The sequence below is a fragment of the Pelophylax lessonae genome (genome assembly GCF_965119305.1).
Source record: "Pelophylax lessonae genome assembly, chromosome: 4".
Lineage (NCBI taxonomy): Eukaryota > Metazoa > Chordata > Amphibia > Anura > Ranidae > Pelophylax > Pelophylax lessonae.
The window spans coordinates 192,379,821-192,384,438 of record NC_138771.1 but is presented as its reverse complement, the minus strand read 5'-3'; the positions used below and the strand labels follow the sequence as shown (position 1 = coordinate 192,384,438).

The 4,618-nt window shown below is 54.0% G+C and overlaps 1 long non-coding RNA gene across 1 annotated transcript; it reads right to left on the bottom strand.

Annotated features, from left to right (window-relative positions):
* Window positions 1-401: 401 nt before the first annotated feature.
* On the bottom strand, window positions 402-2,638 carry LOC309555021. Its single transcript, XR_014225247.1, has 3 exons — window positions 2,500-2,638; window positions 574-779; window positions 402-506 (listed from the first exon to the last, which is right to left on the bottom strand). It is a non-coding gene; the product is annotated as an uncharacterized lncRNA (long non-coding RNA).
* Window positions 2,639-4,618: the final 1,980 nt, after the last annotated feature.

The window sequence follows — 4,618 nt, the reverse complement described above, 5'->3', positions numbered from 1 at the left end:
AGGAGCATGGGACTGAGCCAGAACCGACTCCAGGAGGAGCATGGGACTGAGCCAGAACCGACCCAGGAGGAGCATGGGACTGAGCCAGAACCGACCCAGGAGGAGCATGGGACTGAGCCAGAACCGACCCAGGAGGAGCATGGGACTGAGCCAGAACCGACCCAGGAGGAGCATGGGACTGAGCCAGAACCGACCCAGGAGGAGCATGGGACTGAGCCAGAACCGACCCAGGAGGAGCATGGGACTGAGCCAGAACCGACCCAGGAGGAGCATGGGACTGAGCCAGAACCGACCCAGGAGGAGCATGGGACTGAGCCAGAACCGACCCAGGAGGAGCATGGGACTGAGCCAGAACCGACCCAGGAGGAGCATGGGACTGAGCCAGAACCGACCCAGGAGGAGCATGGGACTGAGCCAGAACTGACCCAGAGGAGCATGGGACTGAGCCAGAACCGACCCAGAGGAGCATGGGACTGAGCCAGAACCGACCCAGGAGGAGCATGGGACTGAGCCAGAACCGACCCAGGAGGAGCATGGGACTGAGCCAGAACCGACCCAGGAGGAGCATGGGACTGAGCCAGAACCGACGCAGAGGAGGATAGAGAGGAGTGAGAGAAAGGGAGGTAGGAGAGGGTTTCCCGATCTCTCAGCTGTCGTCTTCTTCCCTCCCTTCTTCTGAACACCATTCTTCCACACTTTCACCCATCCAGGGATCTCTTTGGAATCTTCCCGTTTCTGGCCGCCATCCTTCAAACAATCTTCTCAGCTTCACTGCAGTTCTGCAAAAAGGACAAAGTTAGTTTTTCTGCCCAAAACCAGTTTGTGACCAATTTTAAACCCTTCAAATCTCCACCCCTTTCAGCCAAATAGCCCCTTGCTCCAATCTGGTTATTGCTACACATTTACATGACACCGAACCTCAACCCAATAACCCCCCCCCCCCCCCTCCAAAAGAAGTTCAATTGTTTCCTTCCCATACAGTCAGTCCACCAATCAACACCGATATAAATAAGAGGAAGGAAACAATACAAAAACAGGATGAATCAACACTGATAGAAATATATATATATTACACACAGACAGCCACAGAGAGAGAGACACACAGAGACACCCCCCAAGAGACATCCCCCCCATACACAGCGAGGGACATCCCCCCCCATACACAGCGAGGGACATCCCCCCCATACACAGCGAGGGACACCCCCCCCATACACAGCGAGGGACATCCCCCCCATACACAGCGAGGGACATCCCCCCCCATACACAGCGAGGGACATCCCCCCCCATACACAGCGAGGGACATCCCCCCCCCATACACAGCGAGGGACATCCCCCCCCCATACACAGCGAGGGACATCCCCCCCCCATACACAGCGAGGGACATCCCCCCCCCATACACAGCGAGGGACATCCCCCCCCATACACAGCGAGGGACATCCCCCCAGAAAACACAGCGGGGGACATTCCCCCCTCCCCCCATATACAGCTACAGACATCCCCCCATATACAGCTACAGACATCCCCCCATATACAGCTACAGACATCCCCCCCCTGAATATACAGCTACAGACATCCCCCCCCCGAATATACAGCTACAGACATCCCCCCATATACAGCTACAGACATCCCCCCCCTGAATATACAGCTACAGACATCCCCCCCGAATATACAGCTACAGACATCCCCCCATATACAGCTACAGACATCCCCCCATATACAGCTACAGACATCCCCCCCCCGAATATACAGCTACAGACATCTCCCCCCCCGAATATACAGCTACAGACATCTCCCCCCCATATACAGACATCTCCCCCATATACAGACATCTCTCCCCCCCATATACAGACATCTCTCCCCCCATATTCTCTCCCCCCATATACAGACATCTCTCCCCCCATATACAGACATTTCTCCCCCCATATACAGACATCTCCCCCCCATATACAGACATCTCCCCCCCATATACAGACATCTCCCCCCATATACAGACATCTCCCCCCCCATATACAGACATCTCCCCCCATATACAGACATCTCCCCCCCATATACAGACATCTCCCCCCCATATACAGACATCTCCCCCCCCCCATATACAGACATCTCCCCCCCCCCATATACAGACATCTCCCCCCCCCCATATACAGACATCTCCCCCCCCCCATATACAGACATCTCCCCCCCCCATATACAGACATCCCCCCCATATACAGACATCTCCCCCCATATACAGACATCTCCCCCCATATACAGACATCTCCCCCCATATACAGACATCTCCCCCATAAACAGACATCTCCCCCCCATATACAGACATCTCCCCCATATACAGACATCTCCCCCCCATATACAGACATCTCTCCCCCCATATACAGACATCTCCCCCATATACAGACATCTCCCCCCCATATACAGACATCTCCCCCCCATATACAGACATCTCCCCCCTCCTTGGCAGAGATTGCAGAAGAAGAAGCAGAATAAAACCCGGGAACTGACCTTCCCTGCAGAGCAGACACATGGGATGTGATGAGTTCCATTCACTTCCTGTACTTCTCTGTACCATGTGACCAAACAGTCACATGGTCTGTGACATCACCAGGGTCCTTCTACTGGGCAGGAACTAGCCGCTACCATTGCAAAAGTGTGTGCTGGATAGGAGGGGGATGGGGCTGCTACATATAGAGGAATTCATCTTTCTCTATTCTTCCTGCAACTTCCTGCTGAATAACTGATTCCCCTCCTCTCCCTCCTGCAGGAAGAATAGGGAAAGATCAATTCATCTATATGCAGCTGCCCCATCCCCCTCCTATACAACTTCTTTTGATGGCCCCCCAAAGTTCTTAACCTCCTCCAGTGCTCCTAATCCCTCCCTCAGTGCTTTTAGCCCCTCTCCCCCCAGTGCACTAGCCCCCCCCCCCTGTTCTTTAGCCCCCCCCATGCTCTTCAACTCCCCACAGTGCTTTCTCCCTCCCCTAAGTGCTCCCTGTCCCCCCAGTGCTCTCCATCCCCCTGATTTTCCCTGCTCGCCCCCCCAAGTACTCCCTGTCCCCCCAGTGCTCTCCACCCCCCTGATTTTCCTTGCCCACCCCCCTAAGTGCTCCCTGTCCCCCCAGTGCTCTCCACCCCCCTGATTTTCCTTGCCCACCCCCCTAAGTACTCCCTGTCCCCCCAGTGCTCTCCACCCCCCTGATTTTCCTTGCCCACCCCCCTAAGTGCTCCCTGTCCCCCCAGTGCTCTCCACCCCCCTGATTTTCCCTGCTCGCCCCCCAAGTACTCCCTGTCCCCCCAGTGCTCTCCACCCCCCTGATTTTCCTTGCCCACCACCCTAAGTGCTCCCTGTCCCCCCAGTGCTCTCCACCCCCCTGGTTTTCCCTGCTCGCCCCCCCAAGTGCTCCCTGTCCCCCCAGTGCAATCCACCCCCTGCACCTTCCAACCCCCCTACAATGCTTTCCAAACCCTCTCTTAATTCTCTCCAGTTCCCCCCCCCCCCCACCGTGCCCTTCAGCACCTCCAGTGCTCTCTGCTTCGTCTGTGCTCTCCGGCCCCCCTAGTGCTCTTCTATCTTCTATCATGTCCTCAGCCTCTGAGCATCTACTGTATCATGTCTGTAGTCTCTGACCATCTACTGTATCATGTCCTCAGTCTCTGACCATCTACTGTATCTTGTCCTCAGTCTCTGACCATCTCCTGTATCACGTCTGCAGTCTCTGACCATCTCCTGTATCATATCTGTAGTCTCTGACCATCTACTGTATCATGTCCTCAGTCTCTGACCATCTCCTGTATCATGTCTGCAGTCTCTGACCATCTCCTGTATCATGTCTGTAGTCTCTGACCATCTACTGTATCATGTCCTCAGTCTCTGACCATCTCCTGTATCATGTCCTCAGTCTCTGACCATCTCCTGTATCATGTCTGCAGTCTCTGATCATCTACTGTATCACGTCTGCAGTCTCTGACCATCTCCTGTATCACGTCTGCAGTCTCTGACCATCTCCTGTATCATGTCTGTAGTCTCGGACCATCTACTGTATCATGTCCTCAGTCTCTGACCATCTCCTGTATCATGTCTGCAGTCTCTGACCATCTCCTGTATCATGTCTGCAGTCTCTGACCATCTCCTGTATCATGTCTGCAGTCTCTGACCATCTCCTGTATCATGTCTGTAGTCTCTGACCATCTACTGTATCATGTCCTCAGTCTCTGACCATCTCCTGTATCATGTCCTCAGTCTCTGACCATCTCCTGTATCATGTCCGCAGTCTCTGACCATCTCCTGTATCATGTCTGCAGTCTCTGACCATCTCCTGTATCACGTCTGCAGTCTCTGACCATCTCCTGTATCATGTCTGCAGTCTCTGACCATCTCCTGTATCATGTCTGTAGTCTCTGACCATCTACTGTATCATGTCCTCAGTCTCTGACCATCTCCTGTATCATGTCTGCAGTCTCTGACCATCTCCTGTATCATGTCTGCAGTCTCTGACCATCTCCTGTATCATGTCTGCAGTCTCTGACCATCTCCTGTATCATGTCTGTAGTCTCTGACCATCTACTGTATCATGTCCTCAGTCTCTGACCATCTCCTGTATCATGTCCTCAGTCTCTGACCATC